Below are 17,519 nucleotides of genomic sequence, written 5' to 3'. Positions count from 1 at the left end.
ATATTATCTGGTTAACTTACTTTCCCTATATACTGATTGCTCCATTGTGCAGGTGGTGCATTGCACATGAATGGCATAGTTGCCGACTTTCTGGCCAGGTCAGCACAGCGGTAGGTAATGTGTGTGTGTGTGTGTGTGTGTGTGTGTGTGTGTGTGTGTGGGGTCATGGCTTGGCATAGGGGGCGAGGAAAGGGGGCGTGACATGGAGCAAGAGTCTATGGGTGGGGGAGTGGCTGCGTGATTGCATCATCATAGCTATTCCCCCTGCTGTACAATGCCAAGATTATCGGTATTGTGCAGTGGTGGGCATGGCTACGATGACACAATTCAGCGTGAATCGCGTCATTGGCCACCCGGTCTGCCCACTTTTCTCGGTAAGTGGGCAGCTGGGTGGAGGGATGCAGATGGCTCCAGGAGACTTGCCCACTAACCCAGGGGGCAGGGAGTGCCACACGATTTTCAGGAACCTCCCGGTTGTTCTGGGAGAGTAGGCAAGTGTGATGAGTGGACAATTTTGCGGCACTTCCGGTTTTGTGTTCAACAAGTGAAATACAAACAGGAAGCACAAAATATGGTGAAGGTGAGACTGTTTTTAGCAGGTCTACTGTATTTCTTTAACATGCCAGGCTTGGGGGAGACAGTGTGGAATTTATAGGAGCACCTGTGCACACAAATGGGGTTGCTCCTTTCAATCCAGCAACAAATACGTCTTGACAAAGATCCCCAGAGGACCGAAACATTGACATGCACAAGTGTTCTGTTGCTATGAGTTATTAAACCTGAACACCTTCAAACAAGCCTTATAAGTGTTCTCCTTTATTCAAGACTACATTTGGACCTTCTGAACAATACAGGACTCTCTTGAGATTTTTGCAACTCAGGATACAGTACGTGTCTGAGATAGTTATTGTGAGCTCTACTCTCGATGTGGACTATACAATATATATAGATAGACAGACAGACAGACAGACAGACATATACTCCTAATCACATTCTTTTCAAAAAACCAAAACAAAGTTTTTCTTATTCCACTCCAGCGATCTATCTTATACCACTATATGAGAATAAGCATACACTGTGAGGACTGTGTAGTAGGGTTCATGCCTAGGGGTGTGGCCAGCCACCACAGAGGTTTGGCTAACTATTAAAGATTGCATGGTCTGGGCCCCTTGAAAAATAAATATAGTAAATACTACTAGTACATGCATGATAATGTAGCAGGTTAATAACAAGAATGCACTGTAGAAAATACACCATAGTCCTGTGCACACTGACGTTTCTATAGTGGGTGCAGTGTGTGCGGTGCACACGGGCCCCTGCTTCCAGGGGGGCCCACACCGCACACACTGCACCCATAGAATATACTTACCCCTCCGGAGGCCCTGCTGTGCGGGCACAGATCACTCGGAAAATGGCTGCCGCTGCCATTTACAAGTGATTTGCGCATGACCACTGGAGGTGTCCCCCGGGAACAAGGCGCAGGCGCCATGTTCCCGGAGACCTGTGCATTATGCCAGAGTCTATTGCTTCTGGAGAGGAGGGGCCCGCGATGGAGGCTGCACGTGGGTCCCCTACTCTCTTAAAACGCCCCTGCCTGTGCAGTATAATCTAACACATGTACTGTATAATGTATTACTCAAGTGCACAGTCTGGAACATGAAACACAACGGAGGATGTGGGCCCACATGCAGCCGGGCCCTGTGGGGGTTTCCCCTGCACCCTTGTGTGCTAGTCCGGCTGTGGACATAACTCCCTATATTGCTTTTTGCTTATTATTCTGGTACAATTAAAAAACAAGCTCAGAAAACTGATACATGGTGGCAAAGGAAATCAGAATATTCTAGGCAGACCACGGCATCTCTCTTCACACGTCTTAGAGATGATAAGAGGTGTAATGCTCCATTCAAACTGTAGGGGGTCATTATAGAACTTGTTTACATGTGTATCAAGCACCACACAATTCTTCTGCTGTAACTTGACACACCACTGTAACCCAATCTTGGAACATTAAGCTCTGTTCTAAGGCTGCAACACTGAACAGCTGACTGGATATGGTAGAATATGTTAATGTACTCCAACATCTCTGCTATTACATAACAAATAAATATGTTATGTAAACAATGGCAAAATAAATGTAAAAAGATATTATCTATACAAAAAATATTTTTAAAAAAATCAAACAACTGTAAGCCAGTAGGACCTGTGTAGCTGTACTTCTAATATTGCACATACAATGACCACTAGTGAGAACCGGAAGCAGCAACAATTGTACAGGTTTTCACACCCGCCAAGACAGCTACTTATTGGAGCAGCTGTTAATAATAGTAATAATTATTACTAACTGCATGTTAGGTAGTGCTGTCTATCATCATTACTAGTGTGTATTTGCTCTAGCCCTTAAGACGGGTTCAGTATGATAGACTGCCGGACGGGATGCTGGCGGTCACAATACTAACACCAGAATCCCGATCTGTGAAATCTCAACAGGGGTAAGGTAAGTATGTTCCCACCCTCTCCCCTAACCCTCTCTTCCCGCAGCCAACCCTAACCTCCCCTGGTGGTGCCTAACCCTAACCTCCCCCGGAGGTGCCTAATCCTAACCTCCCCCAATGGTGCCTAAACCTAACCCTCCCTCCCCGGAGCCTAACCACAACCCTTCCCCCTTAGTGTCTAAACCTAACCTCCCCTAGTGGTGCCTAACCCTAATCCCCCACCCCTGCAGCCTATTCCCCCTGGTGGCACCTACAACTAACCTCCTCCCCGGACCTAACCTGGCGGCTATAGTTAAGGATGGGATGCTGCTGCTTGGATTCCGGCGTAGGCCTGCTGACCCTGTCGGGATTCCGCTATTGGCATTTTGATGGGTGTTGGGATTCCCGGGTATTACGACTGCCAGGATCCTGACAGTCGGCATCTTAATAGCGTCCCCTTAGGGCTCCACATTGCTTATAAATGCATCCGTGGTGGAACTACCACCAGTGCAAGCGGTGCCTTGCACTGGGGCCCGCCACTGTGAAGGGGCCCAAAGCCAGCGCGGCATGTAATGAGTCAAACTGACTCATTACATGGCACCTGCCGCTGTGTGCTGCGGGCCAGAGGAGAGGAGCAGCAGGGAAACAGCCACAGGGAGAAGGAGGAGGAGGAGGGAGAGGGAGGAGGAAGCCGCAGCAGCACACTGTAATTGCAGCTGCCCCTCTCCTTCCTCATAGGCTGACTGCCGCCGCTGTGAATGTTGGGATGCACTTCCCTCATCACAGCAGCGGCGGCCAGCCTATGTGGAAGGAGAGGACATCTGCAGCGGCGCCTCCACCAATTACACTGCGCTGCTGCGGCTCCAGTCCCCCTCCCTCCTCCTCCTTCCCTGCCTGCCCGGGATCATCATCTGCCTGACTGCCTGCACCTATCTGCCTGACTGTCTGAGCCAGCGGACACAGTAAGTATAATCTATTCTTTCTTTCTTTCTTTCTTTCTTTCTTTCTTTCTTTCTTTCTTTCTTTCTTTCTTTCTTTCTGTCTGTCTGTCTATCTATCGTAATGTGTAAAAAGGGGGACGCTGTCTGCTGTAATGTGTAAAAAGAGGGACTGGCTGCCGTAATGTGTGAAAAAAGGGACTCTGTCTGCCGTAATATATAAAAGGGGACGTTGTCTGCTGTAATGTGTAAAAAGGGGACTCTGTTTGCCATAATGTGTAAAAAGGGGGACGCTGTCTGCCATAATGTGTAAAAAGGGGACGCTGTCTGCCGTAATGTGTAAAAAGGGGACGCTGTCTGCCGTAATGTGTAAAAAGAGGGACTATCTGCCGTAATGTGTAAAAAGGGGACGCTGTCTGCCGTAATGTGTAAAAAGGTGGGCTCTGTCTGCCATAATGTGTAAAAAGGGGGACGCTGTCTGCCATAATAAGTAAAAAGGGGGTGCTGTCTGCCGTAATGTGTAAAAAGGTGGACTCTGTCTGCCGTAATGTGTAAAAAGGTGGACTCTGTCTGCCGTAATGTGTAAAAAGGGGATGCTGTCTGCCGTAATGTGTAAAAAAGGGGATGCTGTCTGCGTAATGTGTAAAAAGGGGATGCTGTCTGCCGTAATGTGTAAAAAGGTGGACTCTGTCTGCATAGTGTGTAAAAAGGGGATGCTGTCTGCCGTAATAAGTAAAAAGGGGACGCTGTCTGCCGTAATGTGTAAAAAAGTGGACTCTGCCGTAATGTGTAAAAAGGGGACGCTATCTGCCGTAATGTGTAAAAAGGGACGCTGTCTGCCGTAATGTGTAAAAAGGGGACGCTGTCTGCCGTAATGTGTAAAAAGGGGGACTATCTGCCATAATGTGTAAAAAGGGGACGCTGTCTGCCGTAATGTGTAAAAAGGTGGGCTCTGTCTGCCATAATGTGTAAAAAGGGGGACGCTGTCTGCCGTAATAAGTAAAAAGGGGGTGCTGTCTGCCGTAATGTGTAAAAAGGTGGACTCTGTCTGCCGTAATGTGTAAAAAAGGGGGATGCTGTCTGCCGTAATAAGTAAAAAGGGGGTGCTGTCTGCCGTAATGTGTAAAAAAGGGGATGCTGTCTGCCGTAATGTGTAAAAAGGGGATGCTGTCTGCCGTAATGTGTAAAAAGGTGGACTCTGTCTGCATAGTGTGTAAAAAGGGGGATGCTGTCTGCCGTAATAAGTAAAAAGGGGACGCTGTCTGCCGTAATGTGTAAAAAGGTGGACTCTGCCGTAATGTGTAAAAAGGGGACGCTTTCTGTCGTAATGTGTAAAAAAGGGGATGTTGTCTGCCATAATGTGTAAAAAGGGACGCTGTCTGCCGTAATGTGTAAAAAGGGGACGCTGTCTGCCGTAATGTGTAAAAAGGGGGACTATCTGCCATAATGTGTAAAAAGGGGACGCTGTCTGCCGTAATGTGTAAAAAGGGGGACTATCTGCCATAATGTGTAAAAAGGGGACACTGTCTGCCGTAATGTGTAAAAAGGTGGGCTCTGTCTGCCATAATGTGTAAAAAGGGGGACGCTGTCTGCCGTAATAAGTAAAAAGGGGGTGCTGTCTGCCGTAATGTGTAAAAAGGTGGACTCTGTCTGCCGTAATGTGTAAAAAGGGGACTGTCTGCCGTAATGTGTAAAAAGGGGGACTATCTGCCATAATGTGTAAAAAGGGGACGCTGTCTGCCGTAATGTGTAAAAAGGGGGACTATCTGCCATAATGTGTAAAAAGGGGACACTGTCTGCCGTAATGTGTAAAAAGGTGGGCTCTGTCTGCCATAATGTGTAAAAAGGGGGACGCTGTCTGTTGTAATGTGTAAAAAGGGGATGCTGTCTGCCGTAATGTGTTAAAGGTGGACTCTGTCTGCCATAATGTGTAAAAAGGGGACGCTGTCTGCCGTAATGTGTAAATAAGGGGGCTCTGTCTGCCATAATGTGTAAAAAAGGGGATGCTGTCTGCCGTAATGTGTAAAAAGGGGATGCTGTCTGCTGTAATGTGTAAAAAGGGGACGCTGTCTGCCGTATTGTGTAAAAGGCAGACTCTGTCTGCCTTAATGTGTAAAAAGGGGATGCTGTCTGCCGTAATGTGTAAAAAGGGGAATCTGTCCGCCGTAATGTGTAAAAGGGGCTCTACCTGGTGTAGTGGCGCTACTGTGCGGTGTAATTTGAATAATGGAGATTACTGTGCACCGCAATATGAATTGGTATTATTTTATGGCCACACCCCTTCCCATGAAGCCACGCCCCTATATTTTTTGCACGCGCCTACGGCTGTTGCTAGATATCCATTTCCCTGGCCCTGAGCAGCTCCCCCACACCAGATCCTCTCCAGGGGAGAGGGGGTGGACTTGGACAGGATGAGGGGGGCCCAAAGCATTTTGTTGCACCTGGGCCCACCGCTCACTAGTTCCGCCACTGAAATGCATATAATGTATACCTCTCTGTTGCAGCCTGCAATGGTTCTCAATTACATGCACAAATCATTACACTGTACAGCCTGTGGTAGTACACTCCTGCCCTCTCCAGTTACGTCTCTCCAGTTGTGAGTATAAACGTCCCATACAGTACATGCATATGCGTGTAGCCATTTCTTGATGTTCAGAGACAATTTGCAATTTCTATGTTATACTTACTGGTATACGTGAAACTCAGCATCAGGCCCAAAGTTCCTAGAATTGGCCCTTGCAGCCTACTGTACACTCTGCGTTAAAAGCTAGGATGTGATAAATAGTGACTGTAGATTCTAATCTAACTACAGTAGCTGCTGAAAATATCGGATTATACTTATTCTATACAAGATAAGTAATTATCATAATCATGATGCATTAATTAATTGGGGGCATTATTATAAAGGCTTTGGTGACATTTCCTGGGAATGTATTCCTTACTAGCCTTGTCTGCATACAAACATTTAAAAGGTAAAATGTTTGGTCATTTCACTTTGATTTACAATGAAAGTAATATCACTGTTCCTCACTCAGGGCCTGGCCCAGAGGTGCAGGCAGTTGCATGCACAGTTGCGATGATTTCTTTCACAGTGGACTTGCCAAAATATGCTAATGAGTCAGCAGCCATCTTGTGCACAGAGGCGTCCACTGCCGCCGCTTATGTACTTGAGCGGGAACATTGGACGCACATAGGATGCATCAGCGGATCTCTGAGCAACCCTTTGCTATCTCAGAAGGAGCATCTCACCTTAGGGTAGGGCCACGAATAGCGGCCAAGCGAGTCCCATTCAGCGGGACCCGCTTGGCAAGAAGGAGACTGCACATGGGCGCCTATGCAGGCGCCCACACATATGCGGTAGCCACGCTGCCGCCGAATACAACAGCGGAATGCTGCAGTTGAGCTGGATGACAGGACGGCAAGATTTCAATGTGAACACATACATTTCAATGTATGTGTTCACTTCACAGTGCGGCTGTGCTGCACTGTGCTCTTTTGAAATCCCGTGTGTCACTGGCCGGATCCTGTTCTGCGGGATCCCGCAGAACAGGATCTATGTGCACAAAAACCGCTCTCCCGGCCAAGCAGGTCCCGTTCAGTGGGACCCGCTTGGCCGTTATGTATGGCCCTGGCCTAAGGTGCCGGGACTTCTCCTGTTGAGTACAAATTCTCAGTATCTGATTATGGTATGGCCAGAACACTGTCCCGACACGCCTGCATTTTTCTAGCCACCCCCTATTACCACCCCCAAACATTCACTGCCTGTCATTCACTTTGCAAATAAATCTTCTGTGCATCCACAATCACTAGCCAATCACTGCTCATGCACAGTGTGACTTTGGTGGTATAAAATCACTCCACTGCGTCTGACATCGAGATTGTCACTTCTGAATCAGGCCCTCATTGAGATCACTATTGTCTCCTATGGATTGCCATGTGGCTGGAGAGGATTATATGTGTATATTATAAGGGTAGGGAATGGAAATGAATCATGTATCAGTATTGCTGTATTCTTGCATCATTTCCTCAGTACTGGAGTTGTGCTATGTCTACACAGTGTCATCATGCTTCAACATCACCTCACAGACTTTTCTAGCCTCTACTTTCATGTTTGTGATCTTGGTCAGGTGAGGAAGTGTGAAAAAGATCCTGCAGAAATACAGTATAACACACAACTACAATATATAGAACAATTTCATCAAGTCCACATTTGCTTATTGTTGTGTATTTCTCCTGTCTGCTGATATATCCCTAGCTAGTACAGTGAGATAAGTGGCACGCATAACAAGCCGCTCTGTGTGAGGCTATTCTTCTGCCAGAGATGTGAAACTCCATCTGTGTCTTATGATCACATACTGGGAAAATCCTTTTTGGGTTACATGCGAGGAGTACTCAGAAGCACTAGTCTGTTTTGCAAGTGTTACATTACCATATAAAACCAGTGATGTCTATAAAGGTGTAATGTACCAGAAATAATACAGACTGAAGTATTTCTTTTTTCTTTATCTCTTTATTAGTCACCTCTGTCTCTTGTATTTGCAGCAATTATATGCCTGTAGCATTTTATGCAAATAAAGGGCAGGAGATGGGTGGCATTCTGTATGCCGGCGGTCGGGCTCCCGGCGCTCAGTATACAGGCGCCGGGAGCCCGACCGCCGGCATACCGACACTTATTTTCCCTCGTGGGGGTCCACGACCCCCATAGAGGGAGAATAAAATAGTGTGGCGCGCGTAGCGCGCCACCGTGCCCGTAGCGTGGCGAGCGCAGCGAACCCGCAAGGGGCTCATTTGCGCTCGCCACACTGTCGGTCAGCCGGCGGTCGGGCTCCCGGCGCCGATATGCTGGGCGCCGGGAGCCCGACCGCCGGCCAGCCGTAGTGAACCCCAGGAGATAGCTTCAGCAGCATCTTAGTAATTTGCATGCGCAGAGGAACTCCCGGGGTTGAACCCCGGAAGTGCTGACACCGCAAAGGCCAGCTCTTTTTGAATTGCATGTTAGTACATAAGTGATTAGTATCAATTTGATATTTGGCGGAATGTACCACCCATTGATAGTACATTCCGCCCACAGAAATTTATACTTTCATAGTTAAATTATTTTTTTGTTAACTGCATGTAATGTATAAACCTCAGCCAAGCAAAGGATTGCTAAACCTATTTAGTCATGGTAAGGAAAAATGAACGTCTCTAGGCATGATTCAAAGATGTGCAAACTTTCTTCTGCTTATTGGGGGTCATTCCGAGTTGTTCGCTCATTATTTTTTTCTCGCAACGGAGCGATTAGTCGCTAATGCGCATGCGCAATGTCCGCAGTGAGACTGCGCCAAGTAAATTTTGCTATGCAGTTAGGAATTTTACTCACGGCATTACAAGGTTTTTTCTTCGTTCTGGTGATCGGAGTGTGATTGACAGGAAGTGGGTGTTTCTGGGCGGAAACAGGCCGATTTATGGGAGTGTGTGAAAAAACGCTACAGTTTCTGGGAAAAACGCGGGAGTGGCTGGAGAAACGGAGGAGTGTCTGGGCGAACGCTGGGTGTGTTTGTGATGTCAGACCAGGAACGACAAGCACTGAACTGATCGCAGTTGCCGAGTAAGTGTGGAGCTACTCAGAAACTGCTAAGAAGTGTCTATTCGCTATTCTGCTAATCTTTCGTTCGCAATTTTGATAAGCTAAGATTCACTCCCAGTAGGCGGCGGCTTAGCGTGTGCAAAGCTGCTAAAAGCAGCTTGCGAGCGAACAACTCGGAATGACCCCCATAGATCTCTTGATTTTTATTTGACTGCACAATTATAAGCAATCAGAGTCTTACCCCTCACAACAGTATCTTCACTTGTAACTGAGTGGGCACGGTATTATTGAATGGCAGCAGGACATTCACACATAGGCTATGTGTTCTGTGGGCTGTTCAGAGACTGGGCCTCTTTCAGTCGCATCACCTTCACCAAGGGTAGGGCTAGTGCAGGTCCACCTATAGTTTTCTAAGCTTATCTAGCTGTTATATAAACTAACTTGCATGTTACTCTTAATCATTTTGGGACCCATTTGGTAGTTATCGGGTTTTATACTAGATAATTATACTTTTTTATCGCAGCTTAGCGCAGCAATATAAATTATATACAGCTAGACTGTATTAAAATACACACAAAGTGACAGGAGCTAATGCATACCTCCCAACTGTCCCGGTTTTCGCAGGACAGTCCTGTTTTTTGGGACTGTCCCGCTGTCCCACCCGCAGGCTGCAGTGTCACACGGTTGGGGGCAGTTGGGAGGCTCCTGTCACTCACACAGAGCAGCGGTGAATAGATACTGTGCGCATGCTCGCAGCATCTATTCACGGAGACAAAAGGAACTGGGGGCATGGCCAGCAGCTCACAGATCGCGGAATTACAGCAAAGCTCACCCCCTTTTCCCACACGGGCGCGGAGTGATGATTCATACCACCTGAAAGTTGGGAGATATGGCTAATGTGATTACTTTACTTTCAGTTTCTGTGGCAGCACCACCGAGCATGCACAGCCTGCTGAAGGTGCATGTGCGAGTGGAGAATGCAGCCTAGGGAGGGATCTTACAAATCCCTCTCCTGTTAACTTAAGCAGAGTGTAGCCTAGAGGCCGAGCTCTGGAATGTGCTTGGTTAAAGACAGCAATTAAGCAGCAATCTGTGGTCTCCCGTAGATACATTCATTTAACATTTGTGTGCACCCCCCCGAAAATACATGTTTTCAGGGGCAATCCTGGAAATATTTATGTGATAAATAGGTCCCTTTATTTAATATTTGAGAACACAAAGAAAAAAAACTAATAATTTCTGTTGTTTGAATCTGTAGAATTATCAACTGCAGTCACTGGGATCACATAATGCAGCACATTTTCATGGTGGCAGATTTTGTATCACCACATGATAAATGGGAGGGGAAAATAGTTTGTTGGAAACTATTTCCCTTTCTGTGTAAGATACTGTGGAATGAACATCGCTGGCAGCACAACAGAGGAAAATATTGTAAGTTATCATGCACTGAATGAATACTTGTTACTGACATGTTTAGAATACCACCTGTAGCTTGTTACTTCACTGTATCAGCCATAAACATTTCTTACATGATAAGAGAGACAAAAAGAGGCACAGTCAGCTGTCAGGTGACAAGATCCTTTTTGCAGGAACTGGACCTAGAATGTGTGTGCCTTGGAGATTGTAGTTGAGAGCAGCTTAATTCAAATGCCTATAAACAGGGCTGTTAAACATCCTAGTGATATTTGGTGGACCCCTTTCTTTGAAAGTAAAGCATTCATAACCTAGAACCAGAAATAACGACACGGAGACTTGAATTTTGGCAGAAAATTGCTAGCTATTTATTTGTCCCTATCCATTAGGAAACCTGTAATAAAGAAATTAATTTAATATGCCGCTCCAGCCGGCATATGGTGGCGGCCCAAAAGAACGGCTCAATTAACCTAAATTAACCTTAAATAACTAACCCTATAAATGTACTAAAACTTATCATAAACCGGTAATAGGTGACAACTCAACCCCCACAGTGACTACCCACCGCTCCTGGGTGCCCTGCCGCTGCCTTCCCGGACGGGTGGACAAGCGACCATAAGTCGATGGAGGTGAGTGCACCTAAACCACAACAAACTGTAAAACACTACAGTTTTCCCTACAATACAAAACTGCCGTTCTTTTCCGCCAATAAATAGCCAACGATAAACCAGCCAACAACTTAACGCCAAAGCACCACGTGCCAGAATCTCTTAGTACCAGGGCGGGAGGGCGGGAAAGCAAATCCACCAAGAGAACTAAGATGGCCTCACCTTCCCTATATATATCAAACCCTCCCCTTAAAAGGGCTGTACTTTCCTAACAGCTAGGTCCACCCCTCCCCAGATGTTTAACTCTTTCCTTTCCTATGCAGTCAATTCTCTCTCCTAAACATCCTAGTGATATTTGGTGGACCCCTTTCTTTGAAAGTAAAGCATTCGTAACCTAGAACCAGAAATAACGACACAGAGACTTGAATTTTGGCAGAAAATTGCTAGCTATTTATTTGTCCCTATCCATTAGGAAACCTGTAATAAAGAAATTAATTTAATATGCCGCTCCAGCCGGCATATGGTGGCGGCCCAAAAGAACGGCTCAATTAACCTAAATTAACCTTAAATAACTAACCCTATAAATTTACTAAAACTTATCATAAACCGGTAATAGGTGACAACTCAACCCCCACAGTGACTACCCACCGCTCCTGGGTGCCCTGCCGCTGCCTTCCCGGACGGGTGGTCAAGCGGCCATAAGTCGATGGAGGTGAGTGCACCTAAACCACAACAAACTGTAAAACACTACAGTTTTCCCTACAATACAAAACTGCCGTTCTTTTCCGCCAACAGCGAAAGACTCATCCCCAAAGTCTTTCGCACCGCCACCATAAACCTACCCTAACTCCTGCAAAGCAAAACCTAGATCCTCCAGAAAAAACATCATCCCCTCATTGGATAGATGTACTCCATCATGCCGGAAAAGGTGGCTGTCTCTGAACCGAATCCTCGGGTGGCGAACCACCCTCCCTCTGTGGGACAGCACCCACTTTGCCACCGCCCCGTTCACCTTTTTCCGGGCCTCGTCAATCTGGCGCCCATCCGCCACACCCCTCCAACACAATCTTGGCACCATCATTGAAAAAACCAACACACAATTGGTCCATGTTGCGGCCACACTTGCCAGATCATGTATCATGGCCCACCGCAGATCCAAGGATGTCCTCTTCCCCAGGTCGTTGCCACCTAGATGGACAACCAGGACCCTAGGGATTCCATGCTTGCTGGCCTGACTCACTAACCTACTCCTCAGCTCACCCCACATCATTCCTCGCCAGCCAAGCCATCTGACACCCTGTGCTCCAAGCAATGCCTGAGCCCCTTCCGAGGCCACAAACCTGGCCGCCCAGTAAATGTAAGAGTGGCCAACCACCCAAATAGCCAAATTGTCGTCAAACCATCCTGAAGGGGAAAAGAGGGGTAAAATTGATTACTAAGAGGCTTATTAATTGTTTACACTGAAGGATCTGCCAAAAAGAAAAACTTTAGATCTCGCTATTGCAGCAGTCACGGCCTAGCCGAACTGCACCATGCTTCGTTGCCAATTTAAAGCGCAATTAAAGACACAAAGGGGAAAGGTCAAATAAAACAAACAAAATAAAACAGGGAGGGGGGGGGGGGGGTATAAAATGGGAAACACATGTAATAACTCAGCTGGAGGTGAAAGCGTAAAGACCTGCTGAGGGACTCTGATTAGACCAGATTAGCCGAATTGTAGATTAGAATTCAGTCCGTCAAGTCAGGCAAAAAATCGCAAAATCACTCCAGACCCCCGCTGCCGACTCATGCCAGCAACGGCGAGTAGCTAATCCCTGAGTAGGATAAAAAGGGGGAAACACCAACAGACGCACAACACCATAAAATCACAGAACTGGAACAACATAATACATTGCAAATAAAACAAAGCGCTAGGTGCAAACCGACTTCTCACGCGACGGGGCGAATGTATCGTCTATAGCTTGACGACTTCCATCGCCCCACCGCCTGGATTTCCGTTCTGGAAAAACCCGCCGCAGCAGCCGACGTCGCCGCGCCTATTCGAAAGGAATGGGTACCGAAAGCAGCGGGTGGGAGGCCCAAGCTCGCCAAACAACGACCCAGCATCCAACGGAACTGGTATTTCGTGACTGGTAGCCCGTCATAATGCAATAGCCATGACCCCTCCTTAACGGGTCGCACCCCCACATATTGCATTGCCAGACCCACTGGACAAACGCTCCCCTCTAGCGCTGGGACCATAGTGACCCAGCGCCCTCTCCCCACTTGGTCCGTCTTCGAGCGCCGCAATCTGCACAGCAAGGACCTCTCACCCACTACAACGTCTCCGACCAGCATGCGCGAATCTGCTCTCTTGGAAGGCGCTACCAACTCCGAAACCCTAAAGGCCCCGTGGTAAGCCATTGAGAACGCCAAACTAAACAAAAGCGTCTCAAACCTGGACGACGCGACTCGCCCCACCGCCGCGATGACGGCCGGAAACAAGGCCGCATCGATGGGCCGCCTCCTATCTGGTGGCGTCGGCGCTACTCGCGCCCACCCTTTCATTGCCTTCCGCAGAACCTCGCTTTTTGTCACATCAGGGACGCCTCGCGGCTTGCAGAAAAATGAGACGCCAGCCAAGTACCGTGATACCACCACTCGGGACCTACCGGAAACGTAAAGCTGCCAAATAAAAGAAAGCATCAGCCGATGCCTGCTCTTACCTTGTTGCTGACGACCTTGGAAAAACTCCTCCCACTCGCTCCAAGCTTGTCCGTAAGCCTTGAGCGTGGCTGGCGCGACTGACCGCAATGCTAGACCCTCCATTCCGGCCCGATCACCTGCCAAACATAACCGGGACAGTGAAAACCTTGCTCCTCGGCCTCGGGTGCCAAAACCCAAAACCTCTACCACTGTCCACGCGACAAAGCGTCAGCAATTCCGTTCTCCAAACCGGGCACATGCTGTGCCCGGAACCATAGGTTCCTACGCAAGCACGTCAAAAGCAATTGCCCGAGCACCCGCAGAACCACCAGCGATTTAGCCCTCTGGTTATTAATCGCATGCACTACGCCCAGATTATCGCATCTAAACAATATGCTGCGATTAGCCAACCGATCGCCCCAGACCTCCAATGCTACCATAAAGGGAAAAAGCTCCAGCAGCACCAGATCTTTTGTAAGACCCTCGCTATGCCAGTTTGCCGGCCAGGATGCCGCACACCAAGATCCCTCCAAAAAACAACCGAATCCAGAGGCACCTGCAGCGTCGGTAAACAGTTGCAACTGCTCGCTGTCCACAGCTGGCGCTTGCCATATGCTCACTCCGTTGAATTCCTCCAGGAACGAAGCCTAGACGGCCAAATCCCTTTTTAATTCGGAGGACAATCGAACGAAATGATGAGGCCTGGCACACCCCGCCGTCGCCCTCTCAAGCTTCCGGCAGAAAACCCTGCCCATCGGTATAACCCGACAAGCAAAGTTCAGCATGCCCAGCAGGGACTGCGCCTGCCGTAGCGTAACTTTACGCGAGCCATTGAACCGGCAAATGGTTTCGCGGAGCTTCGACACCTTGTCTCGGGGCAGGCGACATTCTCCTGCCACCGTGTCAATTTCAATCCCCAAAAATGATAGGCAGGAGTCCGGGCCCTCCGTTTTGTCCACGGCTACCGGCACACCGAAGTGGTAAAAAAAGAGCCCGGATGCTAAACAGCAAGTCGCCGCACCTTGCGTCATTAGCCGGACCCGCACACAGGAAATCATCTAGGTAATGGGCAACTCCGTGACCGCCTGACGCAGACTCCACGCACCAATGAAGAAACGTGCTAAAGCGCTCGAAAAATGAGAATGAGACGGAACATCCCATCGGCAAACATTTGTCGATGAAATACTCCGCCCCAATCCGGAAACCCATAAAACGGAATGAGTCTGGATGCAATGGCAGTAACCTAAAGGCTGACTCAACATCAATCTTAGCCATGAGGGCCCCGCTCCCGTAGCTGCGGACCATCTCTAGCGCCTCGTCAAATGACTGGTATACCACCGAGCAATGAGCTGGCGGTATTGCGTCGTTGACCGATGCCCCCGGCGGGTAAGAAAGATGCTGGATGAGCCGAAAAGCGCCTGGAGTCTTCTTCGGTACCACCCCGACCGGGGAGATGACCAAGTCATCCACCGGGGGTGACCTAAATGGCCCCTCCATCCTGCCCAACCTGACCTCCTTATCCACTTTCTCCCGCAGCACAGTCGGCAAAGCTCGGGCAGACTGGAGGTTCCTCTGTGCGCGCACTGACACTTCGCTCGCAACAGGCAAGCGAAAACCAAACTTAAAACCGTCGAACAAAAATTTTGCATCCCTTTTATTCGGATACAAATCCAACCACTTACCCATTGCTTCCAGCTTAACTGGCGTTGGGGCTCTGCCGAGCGGTCCCGCTCGCGGCCTGCTTAGGGTACGCCTGCTTTCCCCGATTTCCCTGTCGACCACCTTTGAAACAAGAGGAGGCTGGGTGGGCTCCTCCACACTGCTGGCAGGAGTGACGAAAACGACACTGCTTGCCAAAGGAACATGTTCCGCTGTTAAAAGCGAAACACTTCCCTCGCGTGGCGGAACGCCCGCCCACGCGAACGGCCAATCCGCCTGTCCTGGCAAATCCTCCGTCCGCGCCTGACCAGTGGGCTGATGACCCTGCCCGACGCCCACCTGCTCCCTGTTTCTGGGGTTCTTCTTCCTGCTGTGAGGCCCGGGTCACTTTGAGCCAGACTTCCACGTCCTTGAACCCGAAATCCATGACCCGTAGCCCGTCCTGTTTCTCTCGAAACTCCTGATCATACCGGCGCCATTCCGAGCCCGGGGACGTGCGCTGCATGTCGTGAACGAGATGCAGGTACCGGATAACATTCATGTGTTCCTCCGGCCTATCCTCCAAATAGCATGCCGCAAAAACCCAGAAACCGGCCAGCCAATTATCAAAAGACCGGAAGACCTCTGTCCCCATGCCTTTCTTAGCGGCTGCCGCTTTGTAATCCTTCTTCATGGCCTTAGTCAAAACGAATAAGTCCACGAAGTCACCCCTACGTATCGTCTTGCGGCAGCTGTCTCGCAGCCCCCGCATAACCGCGGTGTACTCGCAGCGCACTACCCCAGGCAGATCGCGCCGCTTCTTTGCCCTACGCTCTTCCTCACTAACCCGTTTGCGCCGCTTACGCCTCTTCTGCTGTTTTGCTGCCCGCTTGGCAAATTTTGCCGCCTTCTTCTTTGCCCTAGAAGTACTGTCTACGTCGGACGCTTGCGATGACAAAGAAGAGGAAGAGGAGGAAGACGAAGAGCTATGCGAACTCGAGCTCGTGGGGGAAATTGATATAGACTGTGCCAACTCACCGGATGCCATCGACCTTTCCGACCTGGAATCCTCATCCTCCTCAGTCCAATCGTCGTCCTCCACGAATTCCGCCAAATCCCCCTCCTCTCGGCTCTCTGTGAAAGACAAAGCAGAAGAGGGCCCGGCCCATGCTTGCGGCGCACGCCGGGCCCCCCGCGTGGTATGCCCTGTGAGCGCGCGTCCCTGCCGCTCCTGGTCCGTACCTAGCTCCAGCTCCGCAGCGGCCGCCCCCAGTTCTTAGCAGGCTCGTGCCACCCGCTGCGCCGCCGAGGTCCTCTGCCTGCCGGACCCACTGCCTCCGGCAGCCTGTCCGAAATCAGACATTGTCCTAGGGGAAGCCGCTGCAGCTAACGGCCCCAAAGCCTCTACTACTGTGGCCAGGGCCGACGCTAGGGCCCCGGGAGGATCCCGCGTGCTGCGACCCCCGTCAACAGCCCCCGAAGGACCTCCGGACCTTGCCTGGGCGTGAGCCCGCGCCCGCCTACCGGCCGACGTGACCCGGGCACCCGGTCCCTCCTGATCCGACGGGAAAGCGAGAGCCCCCCGACCAGACCATTCGCTCTCCACTTCTGAGCATGCTTCCCCCCTTCCCATAGAAGCAGAAGAATCCCCCGGTCCCGGGGAGGACCCGCTGTCGTGTGCAGCGGCCCGTGCCGCGGCCCTGCGGCCGCTGACCCATTCTCTGTCTCCCCTCCGCCCGCGGGACCCGCTGCGTCCTACTTCTGCAGGAGTGGTATGAGGAGTCACAGAGACCCACTGCGTACCCGCGCGTGTTCCCCCGCGTGTCGCACGACTCCCGGTGTGCGCACGCGCATGCTGCGCGTGGCCCCCCCTTGTACTCTCTGCTGTGGCCCCATCACGTGGCGCCATCCCTCTCGGCTCAGCGTTGCCTACCAGAGGCAAACGCTGCACCCCCCTGCTGTGTCCTCTCCCCCTGCCGGATTCCGGCATCCGGGGAGTCAAAATGGATGGCCGGTGCATCAGCGGCGCCGCTGCGCGCACACGTGCGCGGCCGGCGCCGCCCGGAGCGAGCGTGGGCGCGCGCGCACCCCGTGCGCGCGGCCCACCTCTACCCGCCGTCGAACTCCCGGCCGGCGTCTCCTCCTCGGCCGCCGCGCGAGGCTCCTGCACAGGCCCCGCGCGGCGACCGCCAGCTCC

Source organism: Pseudophryne corroboree, chromosome 3 (assembly GCF_028390025.1).
Source record: "Pseudophryne corroboree isolate aPseCor3 chromosome 3, aPseCor3.hap2, whole genome shotgun sequence".
In the NCBI taxonomy this organism is placed as follows: domain Eukaryota; kingdom Metazoa; phylum Chordata; class Amphibia; order Anura; family Myobatrachidae; genus Pseudophryne; species Pseudophryne corroboree.
The sequence above is the reverse complement of the archived record's forward strand: the minus strand, read 5'-3'. Positions refer to the sequence as shown.